General features: G+C 39.7%; 1 long non-coding RNA gene across 6 annotated transcripts in view; it reads right to left on the bottom strand.

Moving 5' to 3' along the window:
* Positions 1-1,250: 1,250 nt before the first annotated feature.
* LOC119517030 overlaps positions 1,251-14,444 on the bottom strand; it is a 40,992-nt gene continuing 27,798 nt past the window's right edge. For 3 of the 6 annotated variants that reach the window (XR_005213450.1, XR_005213447.1, XR_005213448.1), the window contains 4 exons: positions 12,909-13,318; positions 12,708-12,818; positions 11,196-11,244; positions 1,251-4,510 (listed from right to left, as the gene is read on the bottom strand). This is a non-coding gene — a long non-coding RNA (uncharacterized LOC119517030). The remainder of the gene's footprint in view (positions 4,511-11,195; positions 11,245-12,707; positions 12,819-12,908; positions 13,319-14,444) is intronic. The other 3 variants (XR_005213451.1, XR_005213449.1, XR_005213452.1) reach the window with 2 other exon arrangements.

The raw sequence follows: 14,444 nt of genomic DNA on the forward strand, positions 1-14,444 counted from the left end.
CTGCTCATATTTTTCCATTCTTTTCACCATCTGTTCTTTTGTGTGAGTGCATTCAGATGCATGGTCTTCCAATTCACTGATCCTTTTTTCTGCCTGTTCAAACCTACTGTTGTATCCCTCCATTGTCTTTTTCATTTCCTCCATTATGGCCTTCATTCCCATAAGTTCTGCAATTTGTTTTTCAAGTTTATGAATTCCTCCTTATTGTCATCTAGTGTCCTCCTTGTAGCCTTCATCTCTTTGCTATGTCTTCCCTCAGTTCCTTGACTTGATTTTTGAATTGATTTAGATTTGTTTGAATATTTCCAATTAGTTCTTCCTTCAGTTCATTGAATTGATTTAGCAATAATTTCTTCTACTCCTGTATCTCAGTTGAACTATTAGTTTGTTCCTTTGGCTGGTCCATATTTTCGTGTTTCCTAGTATGGCTCATTATCTTAAGCTTTCTAGGCATCTGAATTTCTTGATTAGTTTATTCTGGAGCTTGTTTTCCCTCTTTTACCTAGGGTTTTCTTGTTGGTTGGCTTTGTTCTCTAACCTTTGGTGTTCAGTTCAGCTTATTCTAGACCCTTAACTTAGGTTCTGTTTAGTTGATCACAGTTTTCCACCTTTTTTCTGTTTCTTGCTCTGCCTCTATGTTTCCTTTTTGTGTGATGGTCTCCTAAGGTATGGTCAACACAGTCAGGTTTTCCCAGTCCAGAGATGTCCAGGTCTCCAGAGGAGGGTATGGAATTTCCTTGAGAATGAGACCTTCTGTGAGGCCTTTAGACTCTGTGCTTCTCCTGTGCTGTCCAGAAGGTGGCACTTGCCAGCCCACAGTTTCCCCATCAGTGTGAGGAGGTGTGGAGCCCTTAGTTCTCCTGGTGACCCTGACCCTGCTGGGGCATGGCTGACTGAAGCTGGTTTCTGAATTCTAGCCCCTTGGATCTGAGTTCCCAAAAGGAAAGCTACCACTGGAACTGGGCCATGCTCCCTTTTCCTGGGAAGTTATGGTGCTTAGTGAATTTTCTGTGCCACTACATGTATTGCTTTGTCTCTCAGAACTTTCCTAGCTCTCCTCTTGCCTGGGCCCAAATTGCAAGTCTTTGAGGCTGTCTGTAATGGGCTACTTAGAATAATTGTCTTAGAAAAAAAGAAAAGACTAAAAAAAAAAAAAAAAAAGGAAAGAAAAGAAAAGAAAAAGAAAAAGAAAAAGAAAAAGAAGGGTTGTGTGTTGTGAGGGGGCAGCCTGGGGTTCCTGTGTGGTGATTATCAAGATGGTTAACCATAAGGATAAGGCCTACTGGATGAGGCTCAGGGGATTAGGAACTTTTCTCATGAAGAGCCATGAGAAAATATAGAAGACCATGGTTTTCCTTGTCCAAAGGCCTTAATAGAAGTAAGAAGTTGGTATAATAAGATTATGATCAGTCAATTTTTATTAGTTTAGTTAGAATAAAAATCCTTAAATGGGAATTAATTTATTTAATTCTCAAACCCACCCCCATGGAAGGGCCGTGGCCTCTCTTAGACAACTCTCACTCTGCATTTCCTCCATCATAGCACCTGTGATGGTGGATGGATGAAACTTCTGTGGTGATGAATTGGCCTTGCCTACTAGGCCCTGACTATCATCTCTACTACTGGTCGCTATCATCTCTATTCACCACATTCCTAGAACTCTTGGAGATACTTACTAGGTTAATGCATAAATTATCTCCCACAGAGCATAAGTGCTTGTTGAGGAAAGCATTCCTTTACTTGCCCTGTAAACAACTGGTCTTATGGATGCTGCACCAAAACAGGAAATGTGGTGAGTAGATCATGACCGTAAGTCAGTCCCTTGTCCAAACTAAGAATCACTGAGACCTGGTTAACATCACATTCGAAAAGCGTATCTATGGACAACACTTGGTCATGCCAAGAAGTTCCATATCTCGGTGGTAGGAAAGGGGTAACAACATATCTATTCTCCAGAAACAATGTTCTCATTGCAGAAAAATAGGGTAAATGCCCATCTCCCTGAGGTTGCAGTGTCAATTATCTAGACACAAGGCTGCCTTCCTGAGAAGTCCAAGCACATGTGCAGGACCACACAAAACAGGCAAAATTCAAGGAGGAGGAAAGTCATGAAATTCCAGAAGTAACCCAAATTTCCAGGCACTCATTCAAAATCCCCTCACTACCAACTAAGGATCCAGTCCAACTCACTGCATCATTCAGAGCATTCTAAGCGTAACAGATAGAGCCTCTTCACTGGGAGAACAAACTTTAATGGAGGACATGCATGTCTGTTTTATATATAAGAAAATAATCATCTTAGAGCCTCATTTTACCCCATAGTTTTCTACAGGATTATGTCAGTTCTTAGTAGGTGGTTTGTTTGGAGAATTGATCTGAGGACAAAATGAGAAAGCAGAATGACAGAGAAGATAAAAAGACAGAACACAAATTATGTTATGGTGAACATACTAAAGGTAATTGAAGTTTAATACAAAGGTTAAGGATACACATAAAGAGTCAGGAAAAGGTATGCCAGAGAAAGGCTGAGCATGTCCAGTGGTCTTAAGCAAAGTAGTAACTTGGTAGATTAGATTATGATCTAGCAATTTTAATTAATTTCAATAAGAATAAAAATCTTTTGAGTTCTAATGACCCTCTCTGATGGAAGTTCTGTGGCTTTCTCTTAGACATCCTCATTCTGCACTTTCCTCCATCACAGATCCTGTTAGAGTGGGTGCATTAATCTCTTCTGCTGACAACTCTGCCTTCCATAGGAGGCTGTGTATCATCTGATGAGAACTGGATTTACTGATACTGTCCCTGCCAGAGTTGGAGTTACGTCATGCTGATGTTCACAGACCCCCTGGAGTAACCAGTAAAGAGCCTGTCCAAAATTCCTTGGGGTTCTGCCCTTCACCACAATGTTTTCACAATCTGAGATGCCTCTTCTGGCAGGAAGGAAGGTGTTGTGGGGTCCAGGATGTGCTGGGACAGAATGCAATGCATTGAGGTATACGAAGGGTATTTAAAGGCTTCCGGACAGCACCTTCTTCATAGGAGGGAGTCATTATCACTGACATTTGCCTAACTCGTCCCACATTATGGAAATTGTAGGGGTTTTATGGGAGCTGTAGGACTTGAGAAGAATATTCAGCCCACAGATAAGTTCCCCAAGAGCCTTCCTGAACTAGGAGGTATTGGATGACAGATCGAATATTGGGAAAAGGGACACCGGCAAAATCCTGGACAACTATGGCGCATTCTCATTGTTCTCCCTTGGCCACTCCTGGCCCCACATCTATCCCCCATCAGCAGAAATCAGCCACTCATGGAAACAGACACATGTTCATCATAACACAGCACCCCTTTGGCTGTCAGTAACCAGGAAAATACTGAACATTATTTGAATTGGATTAGTTCAACCACCATAAACGATCTAGATATAGGATGTTTCCAGCTGAATCCAGGATTCATCTTCACCTCTGTCAATGTTATAACAACATGTAACCTTGTCTTTACCTCCATAACCATAATTTCTGCCTGAGTTTGATCAGCACACACAATAAAGTGCTCTCTGTATAGTGCCCGGGGGTTGGAGTTGTGTCAGTGGGTCCTATAAGATGTTGAGACGGTATTGGATAAACAAAAGCTTTATTAGTGGTAACACCTGTGACAGGTATGAAGGAGGGGAAACAGGATTGGACAGGGGAAATATTCAGATATTAAGGCAGATGTGACACATGGTCTAAGATGATAATTACTGCAGCCTGTTGACTGTCACTGAAGAGCCTCTTCAAATATCAATATGTTTGTCCTGTAGGGCAAGCGATTGAGTTTAAATCAATACATTTTGTGTTCTGTTGTATTTTTGTGGCCCATGATGAATATTTCAGTATTTGCCTGCATCTGTGTGTCTTATATGCAATGAAACAAACTTGCGTTCACTTCTCAGGAATAGATACCTGAATTGAATTTTGTACCCAATCTTATAAGTACCTTTTTGTTATCTGGAAGATGAATATTAATAGATGTGTAGTAGTCTTGGCCGTATAAATAGCTTTCACTTTAATGGGATTTTCTACCCTTCCTTATATTCATTACATATTTCCCAGGGCTGTGACAAGTGAGTCTGTCAAATGGTATTTTCATTTAAGTTTCCTCCTACATTGAATTTCTTTCCTTAGGGAGCCCAAATCTTTACAGCATCCCCAGTTCTGGCTTGCATGGGGACTCAATAAATTATTGGCAACTTAAAATGTTTCTTCTTTTTGCAAAAGTAAATTTTTTCCTTCTGTGAATTCCCCATATCTTCTCATCATTTATTTATGTTTCTGAAGATCTTGGCTCTAAGCAATTGTACAAAAGTTTACAAAACAATCTCTAACAGTGGATATATGAGCAACTGGCATTTTGTAGATGAGCTCACTTGTACTTCTCTACTTCCTCTGTAGCCAATTTTTGTTTTTCCTCTGCAACTGATAACTGCTGCTTGGTTTCCTGCTGCCTGTGCTCTTCATCCTCAAGTTTCCTAAGGTGGGAATGAAACATACACCATTATCCAGTCACCATGTGAAATTCTGATTCCTTCCCTCCCATTAGTCTGAAGGTCATCATTCAAATATCCCTTTCTATCCTAACATATAAATACATAGATTCACAAACACAATTAGAGGAAAGATTCAAGTCTCCCATTCAGGGAGAAATGAAAAATCAAGCTCTGGACTGCTAGCAAGTTGTCTACAGTTTGGATCTTCTGCTTATGGGTCCTACTCATTAGTAAATAAAATAAGCACCTATGAGACATGCTAAGTGACTTTGGGGAAAGTTCTATGTAGTGGAGATTTTAATCCAACGTGGGGAATTAGCAATGAACAATTTGTCACATCTAAACAGATTAGGTTGAGGGAGGAGATGGTAAATTGTCTGATTTCCCCATGGGAAAACCAGTTTTGCATTCCAAGGTTGGTGCTGTAACACCGACAGCCAAAGAGAGATGATTCCAGGACATGGCATCATTAACACTGTGCAGTGAACTACCTGAGAGTTGCACAGTTCAGATGAGGAATCTCTGACACCTACTTCAAAGGTTCTTTGTTGAGAAAAATGGCCTATCTTAGTACTGGCAATATCTACGGAATTAAGAAATGATCTGAACTGCCTCATAGTTCTGATGTTATCCTTGCAAAGAAATGTTAGATAGAAACCTTCAAATCAGGGTATCAGTCTACTTTAACAGGACTGAGTTCATCAGTACACAGTGTGGACAGCAAAGGACAAAGTTTAAAAAAGTTTTTTGCTAGGTTTTCATGTGATATATTTTTTGTGATTCTCATTTAAAATGATACTTGATTTTCTATAGTTCAAGGGAATAACTAAAATAGCTCATGAAAGAGGGGGCAAAGAAAATAATACAAAACAGTGACAGAATGGTTTATGCTTTTCCCTGTAAGGACAGAGTGATTCTTGCTTCAGATTTGTAAAGGGTGAAAGAACCTGCTTCTTGATAGAAGACAGGGACTCCTCTGATTCTAGCTATTGATGAACTGATCTGAATTTCCTGAGCTCCCACTGGTAACAACACATGGGAAATTCTCTAGGATAGGCCACATTTGACATTATAAGACTTGATAAATTTTAAAATACTGAAAATATACAATGTATCTTCTCTGACCAGAAGGGAATGAAGATAGAATTCAATAACACAGAGGAGAGATGGAAAGTATGCAAATATGTGGAAATAAAACAACACAATGTTAAACAACAAATGGGTCCAAGAAGAAATCACAAGGAGAATTGGGAAACATCTTCAGGTGAGTAAAAATGGAACACAATATACTAAAGTTTATGGGATGCAGCAGAGGCAGTACTGAGAGGGAAATTTACAGTTCTAAATAACATTACACACCAATCACTCTAATGAATGTAGATGAAAAATCCTCAACAAAATAAATACTTTTAAGACATATCCAACAACACATTAAAAGAATTATACCCTGTGAACAAGTGGCCTTTATCCCATGCATGCAAGGGTGGTTCTACATAAGAAAATCAATTAATGTAGTAACCAATAATAAGAGCATGAAGGAATAAAAAGTGATCATCTCAATTTTCACAGAATAGGCATTTGAAAAATCAAGCATCCCTTTTTGATAAAAATTTAGAAAACTAGGAATAGAAGGAAACTCTGTCAACATGACAAAGGGCAGATCTGAAAAACCTACTTCTGACACCATACTCAATGGTGAAAGGGTGAAAACTTTCCTTCTAAGATCAGGAAGAAGACAAAGATGCCCACTGACTACTGTTATTCAACATTGTACTGCATGTTCTAGCTAGACCAATTTGGCAGGAGAAAAAAATAAAATGAAAATTGGAAAGGAATAATAAATAAATAATAAATAATTTGAAAAAATTGGCAGGATACATAATTGACACGCGAAAATCAGTAGTATTTCTATATCCTCTAATGAATTATATGAAGAAATAAAAAAATTCCATATATCATAATAATTAAAATACTCAAATATGTAGGAATATATTTAACCAAGTGTGTAAAGAATCTATACAAGGAAGAATACAGTACAATGCCAAGAAGACCTAAATATATAAACAATATTCTGTGTTGATAAATTAGAAGTCTCAATGTCATTAATATACATATGGCTGTGATGGTTAGGTTCATGTATCAACTTGGCCAGGTGATGGTTTCCAGGTTTCTGGTCAAGCAAGCAATGACCTAATCATTACTGAAAGGATCTTGTGGCTGGTTAATAATCAGAAGGCTGGTTTATTAAATCATCAATTGACTGTACCTGTGACTGACTACATCAACAAAAGCTGTGTCTTCCACAATGAAAGAACTCAATCAGCTGGATTTAATCCAATCAGTTCAAGACTTTTAAGAGAGAAAGAGAGAGGACCTTCAATTTTCTTCAGCTAGCCAGCGAACCATTTACTGAGCGGTTCATCAAACACATTCATCAGAGTTGTCACTTCATAGCCTGCCCTATGGAATTTGGACTCGGGCATCCCCACAGTTGCGTATGACACTTTAATAAAATCTTGTATTTACAGATATCTCTTGTTGGTTCTGTTTCCCTAGAGAACCCTAACAGAGCTTGGTTCTGGGAGCAGTTCTTGAGAAACAGAATCTTAAAAAGGGCTTTTACAATTAGTTTTCTACTTTGATTAGATTCAAAGGCACTAATGACTGCATTTACAATAATCAAGATGGCACTGACAGTCCATGGCGTGAGCTGGCAATGGAGATACGCAACATATCACCATTTGATTCTCCTAATCATACTCGTGTAGAGAGCAAGGCTCTGGGTTACCGGGGTTTTGACACATTAACAGAGTTTTGCAGAGTCAAGAGTTATAATGTTGGTTGGTTGCTCTTAGATACGCTGGATAAAGTTGTAAGAGAAAGGTATGAACTAATGGCTTCAAATTTGAAACTTAAGTGCCATATGACAGATGTAAAGGTTTCTATATGAGCCCTGAAAGAAAATCTCATTTCCTGTGGCTGCAGACTTGAGATTACTCTCATTGTGCAAGTAGCAGATTCACAAAATAAACTAAAATCTCAACCTCGCAGGGTGTCTGCTCTTAAAGTAAAAGCATTGATTGGAAAAGAATGGGATCCTGAAACTTGGGATGGGGACATATGGATTAATAATAATGGCAGTGAGGACACTGGAATCTTCGATTCTGCTGAGTCTTTGCTAGACATACCTATAATGCTCTGCCCTGAAGAAACAGCCCCCACCCACATCTCCAGTCTGCCCTGAGGAGACTGCTACCCAACCTCCAGCCTGCTTTGAGGAAACAGCTTTTTGACCTCCAGTCTTCCCTGAGGAGCCTGCCTTCCAACCTCTACCTAAAGAGATTAACCCTTCAGTGCCTGCTAAACCTATAATCACCTCCCCAGGGGAAACAGCCCTCACTCTTCTGTCTGGAGAGATTAATCCTGTTTCATGAGATGAAACTGCAACAGAAGATCCTGAGGTAAATGGCTTGAGGGAGACTTCTAGTTCTCTTCATGACCCACCCCCATCACCAGTCTTTGCCTGAAGACTTATAACCAGAGTAAAGTCCCAACAGGCCCAGAAGGGTGAGGTACAAAGTGTGACCCATGAGGAAGCACACTATACTCCAAAGGAAATGTATGAGTTTCCAATTTCTATAGACAGAAATCAGGGGAATTATGTGTGGGAATGGATATTAAAGGGTGTGGGATAATGGTGGAAGAAGTATAAAGTTGGGTAAGGCTGAATTTACTGATATGGGACCTCTAAGCACAGATTCTGCATTCAATGTTGTAGCTTGAGGGGTTAGAAAGGAGGTTAACAGTTTGGGTGGTTGGCTGAAACATGGATCAAAATGTGTCCAACATTATCCAAAGCTGAAATGCCAGAACTGCCCTGATATATGTAGAGGAGGGGATTCAAAGGCTTAGAGAAACCAGAATGTTGGAATTGGATTTATTATGGAAGACCCGCTCACACACCCCTGCAATGTCCAGAGGACACACCTTCTACCAGGACTGTGAAGAACAAATTTGTGAGATTAGCTCCATTATCCATGAAGAGCCCTGGAGTTGCCCGTCTATGTAGGTCAGATATTACTGTGGGAACTGCTGTCACTGATCTGGAATGCTTAAACTCAATGGGGACAATTGGATCCCGAGTCAGCAGAAGCCACGTGGCAGCAGTTTATAGCCAAAGACAAGGAGGGCATGGCTACCATAATGGACAACAGGCTCAAAGTAGCAGTCAAAATAATCTGACTCACAGAGACTTATGGCGATGGCTAGTAGATCATGAAGTACCTAGAAGTAAAATAGGTGGGTAGTGTACTAAATTCTTGTTTGATCTGTATAAGCAGAAGAATTCTAGGCCAAATGAACAAAAGTCTACCTTGAATTACAAAAACAGAGAGTTATGGCCCCATAATCAAATCCCAGAATTGAGAGAGTTTACAGACCCAAAATCCCTTGAATGAGGGGAAGGCCGGGTACCCTTGGGGAAGGACTGTATTATACAATCCAAAATTTATACTGTTAATCTTCCTCCCAGCCTTCCCCAGGGGGACCTACAGTCTTTTACCAGGGTATCTGTGCATTGGGGAAATGGAAATGACCAGAGACTGGTTCAGAAGTGACATTAATTCCAGGAGACCCAAAACATCACTCTGGTCCAACAGTCAGAGTTGGGGCTTACAGAGGTTAGGTGATTGATGGAGTTTTAGCTCAGGTTCATCTCACAGTGGGTCCAGTGGGTCCCCAGACCCATTCTGTGGCTATTTCCCCAGCTCCGGAATGCATAATTAGGACAGACATACTCAGGAAGGAGCAGCATCCTCACACTGGTTCCCTGACTCGTGGGGTAAAAGGGCTATTATGGTAGGAAGGCCAAGTGGAAGCCATTAGAACTGCCTCTGCCTAGTAAAATAGTAAACCAGAAGCAATACCACATTTCTGGAGGGACTGCAGAGATTAATGGCATTCTTAAGACTTGAGGATGCAGAGATGGTGGTTGTGAACACATCCCCATTCAACTCTCCTAGTTGGCCTGTGCAGAAAATAGATGGGTCTTGGAAGATGACAGTGGATTCTCGTAAGCTTAACCAGGTGTTGACTCCAATTGCAGCTGCTGTTCCAGACGTGGTATCACTGCTTGAGCAAATCAACACATCCCCTGGTACCTGTTATGCAGCTATTGATCTGGCTAATGTTTTTTTTATCAATAGCTTTTAGTAAGGACCACCAGAAACAATTGCATTAAGCTGGCAAGGACAGGAGTACACCTTCACTGTGCGACCTCAGGGGTATATCAGTTCTCGAGCCCTGTATCATAATATCCACAGGAATCTTGATTGTTTCTCCATCCAACAGACATCACACTGATCAATTATATTGATGATATCATGTTGATTGGACCTGGTGAGCAAGAAGTAGCAACTACTCTAGATTTGTTGGTAAGGTATTTGCTTGATAGAGGATGGGAAATAAATCCAATAAAAAAATGGGTTTTTCCACTTTAGTAAAAGTGACCAAAAAAGCTTCTAGTTTTGAGTGGGGACCAGAACAAGATGAGGCTTTGCAACAGGTCCAGGCTGCTGTGCAGGGTGCTCTGCCACTTGTACCATATGATCCAGCTTATCCAATGGTGCTAGAAGTGTCAGTGGCAACTAGAGATGCTGTCTGGAGCCTTTGGCAGGCTCGTATAGGAGAATCACAATGCAGGCCCTTAGGATTTTGGAGTAAAGCCTTACCATCCTCTGCAGATAACTACTCTCCATTTGAGAAACAGCTGTTAGCCTGCTACTGGCCTTAGTAGAGACAGAACACTTAACCATGGGCCGCCAAGTTACCATGAGACCTGAATTACCTATAATGAGCTGGGTGCTGTCACACCCACCAAGCCATAAAGTTGGGCATGCAGACCAGTACTCCATCATAAAATTGAAATAGTATTTATGAGATAGGACTTGAGCGGGTCCTGAAGGCAAAAGTAAGTTACATGAGGAAGTGACCCAAATGCCCATGGCCCCCACACCTTTCAGCTTACTTTCTCTTTCCCAGCCCACAGCTATGGCATCTTGGTGAGTTCCTTACAATCATTTGACTGAGGAAGACTAAACTAGGGCCTGGTTTACAGTTGGTTCTGCATAATATGCTGGCACCACCTGAAAGTGGACAGCTGCAGCACTGAAGCACTGAACATCTGCGATGTTCCTGAAGGACAGTGGTGAGGGGAAATCCTCCCAGTGGGCAGAACTTCCAGCAATGAAACTGGTTGTTCATTTTGCTTGGAAGGAGAATGCACCAGATGCACGTCTGTATACTGATTCATGGGTTGTTGCTAACGGTTTGGCTGGATGGTCAAGGACTTGGAAGGAAAATGATTGGAAAATTGGTGACAATTAAGTCTGGGGAAATGGTTTGTGGATTGACCTTTCTGAGTGGGCAAAGATGATGAAGATATTTGTGTCCCATGTGCATACTCACCAGAGGGTGACTTCAGCAGAGGGAGATTTTAATAATCAGGTGGATAAGATGAACTGTTCAGTAGATACCAGTCAGCCTCTCTCTCCAGCCACCCGTCATTGCCCAATGGGCTCATGAACAAATTAGCTAATTGGGGAATACTTCCAAAAACAGAACATACCTTCAAGGTTACAGTTAATGTTCACTGAGGATGTCAGCTTACCTTATATTTCTTTCAGGGCCTCCTCAATTGCTGATATGGTCATTTTTACCTAAGGATTCCAAACAGAGAAAGACTTTTAAAATGAGGCAGTAGAGGATTCAGGTACACTTAGGATATTCTGTAAAAATTATTATACCTGGGAAACATTCATCATTGGTGGCATTTGCCCGCTCCTTGGGGTCTTAATCGAATCATTGCAAACTATGGCCTTGGAAAAAAGGAGTGAAGCTGCTCCACCCTCAACACTAGAGTGAAGACTGAACTGAGTGGGCCTCAGAAATAGCTGTCAAAGAAGGTGACCGAGTGACTGTTTAGAACAAAATTCAAAAACACAGGTATGGCCTAATAACAACTATGAGTGAGCAGCCAGTTCACAGGATTCATTTCCAGTGTGAAATGAATATGTCTCAGGGTCTCCCAAGAAGAACCTGTGTGAGGTCTAGAACTCTATATTCCATAACCTCACTGGGTTACTGGAACAGTAACTGCCCAAGCAGGGTCATCAAAGACCCGACTTTTGTTCTAATTACCATGTCCTCAGCCCTTGGGGTGACTCATATTAGAATCTGGTTTGTGTGTGACAGGAGAAAGAATAATCTTGAGGGTCACAAGAAATGGTGCAGAAGGTAGAGAGATGCATAAGAAGTAATAAACTGCAAGCTCCCCTTATCTTGGAGACACACTAGAAATTTTGGCACTGTGACAACAGCACCCTAAATACTCACATCTCCTAATTTTAAAACAGATTTGAAAAGACATTCAGGAAATAATGTTTTCAGTACTGTATTTTATAAAAACTATGGAATTTTTTATATGTTCATTCTTATTCCTTAGACAAGCATTTTCGTTCTGTAACAGCATATAGGAAAGAAACAAAACAAACAGTATTTCAAAAGGAAATACTCAACAAGAAAAAAATTCAACAGGACATGTCCCTCATCAAGCTCTGCTATTTGACACAAAAATAACTGATCCAGTTTAGGCTTAGCAGGAAATATAAACACCTAAAAAAAAAGGAAAGCAAAGACACTGGAAGCACAAATATTTTGCTATATCCCCAACATTCATGCTTACAAAGAACGATAGGCAACTGCATGACAAGTGGATAGAAAACACGTTTTTATATCATTAAACTCAAACCACACAAATGATTTTCTTTAATGGCTGATAAAACTATTAATTTCATTGAAAATTCTGTTTTGCATACATGGACAGACTATTGATCTTGGCTACACATCTAGAGTCATCTCTGCCATAGTTTCTCAGTTTACACAACTTGGAGGGAAGTGCCTCATGATGAGAAAATTACCCAGGTTTCAGGAAAACATGTGTACTTCCCAGGCCTGTAAAAACAAATATCTTTTCATCATACCACCTGAAAATCCAGATCTTTGCTCAGTACTTTCTGATTCCCAGACTCCCACACTCGCTGTTGTCAACCACTACGGAAAAGTAGGGTTCAAGTCACCCAAAGTACAAATTACGGTAGCACTTTAACAGCAAAACTCTTACCAAGACCTGATTTATTACATCTTCATTTTTCTTGAGCTTCAAGGCAACAGGTAGAGTTTCAATCATCTGTTTCAGCATTTCATTACCCCCTTCAACTGTTTTGATATAATCCTTCAACAAAGCATATCGAGATTAGTAATAATTATTCATTACTTTACTTCTGAATTTAAAATGTAATTGACAATAAGAAAAGATACTTACCTTAAATTTCTTTGCCTCCTTAGACAGAAGAATATTTTGCCAGTTGTTTTTTGTTATACATTTCTCATTTTCATTGGTCTATACTAATAGATAATAAATGATTCATGATTGAAAAACATCAATTGTAGTGCTAGCAAAACCCAGGTTCTTGAAAGCATTTCTTTTTGCATATGGTGCCTGCTTTGAATTTGGACAGTTTAGAGAATATAATGAAATAAGATACCAAGATGAAAGAACAGGTAGTATGATACCTGAAATAAAGGAAAGTGGATGTAATTCAAAGTGAAGTCATGGGAAGAGGGAGTAAAAGAATAATTATACCTTCTGTTCCTGAATCAATATTTTTTAGACAATTTCAGCATTTTCATCCTTGATATTCTTTATCTTCTTAGAAATCTGCTGTAAATTAGCTAAAAAATACAAAAACAATCTCTAAGATTACTAGTACAACCCAACATTGAATTTTTTATTTCATTAACAACAAAGGTACATTATCTAGTACTATGGGCAAATATCTTTGTAACATTAGTATCTTGCCTGAATGAAGCAATTTTAATTCCACAGCACTATACGCTTATGAAAATAAGTTTGAAAATAATACAATTTCAATGAGATATCTGTTTATTATTTGTTTCAAAAATGGGGGAACCCAATATAAAATCTTAGGTTTTGGTCTCTCCCTTCACTAAGCACCAAACACAGAAAATGTAATCACTTCAAATATCTATATAACCACCAATCATGAACCAGATATATAATTTCACACACTGTACACTTACACCTCTCTAGTGTGAATGTCACTGTAAATAAACAGGTTGTGGCAACTGGTTTTAAAAATACAATCATCAATATCTCTAGTTCTCCCCACCTACAAGCACATTCACTTTACAGTTCCTTATAGATTCCTTGCTAAAATGTTAGAAATGTTACTGGCCTATTACACAGAACTGTAATGTCTTCCTACTGTGAAGTAGATTCCATTCCATGAGAACTGGGTGGGGCATCAGCGGGTAAGGACATTGGAATCAAATACATGTGGTTCAATATTTAGTTTTACCGGTTAGCCACTAAAGGATATTAGACAATTCAAAATTTCACTAAGACTCAAGACTGTTCATTTCCAAGATGTGAATGTTAGCACCCACAGTAATGGAAAACCACATGCATAAAGCACCTATACTTGTAGTTGGATAACATATAGAAAGCATCTAGAATAGGGCCTAGGATTCCAGCCTGCTCTAGTTGGCACTTAACACTCTCATCTGACCACAAATTGGCAAAGGTATCTTCTGTTTCCCAACAGGAAAGCTCTGTTGCCTGAGGTTACAGTTTTCACCATCCAAATACTACCTGCCCTGTGATAAACATCAGCACTGGGGGCTGCAATTTTGCCAGGCAGCTTCCCTAGATCTCAACAGACATCACAATTGTGAAGCCTTTGCCGAATTCATTACCCCTATTTTGTATCATATTCACTTCCACTCTTTCTCTACTGGAATTAATGACTCCCTTCAATTGATAGTCATATAATCTATT

The sequence above is a fragment of the Choloepus didactylus genome, chromosome 21 (assembly GCF_015220235.1).
Source record: "Choloepus didactylus isolate mChoDid1 chromosome 21, mChoDid1.pri, whole genome shotgun sequence".
Classification (NCBI taxonomy): domain Eukaryota; kingdom Metazoa; phylum Chordata; class Mammalia; order Pilosa; family Megalonychidae; genus Choloepus; species Choloepus didactylus.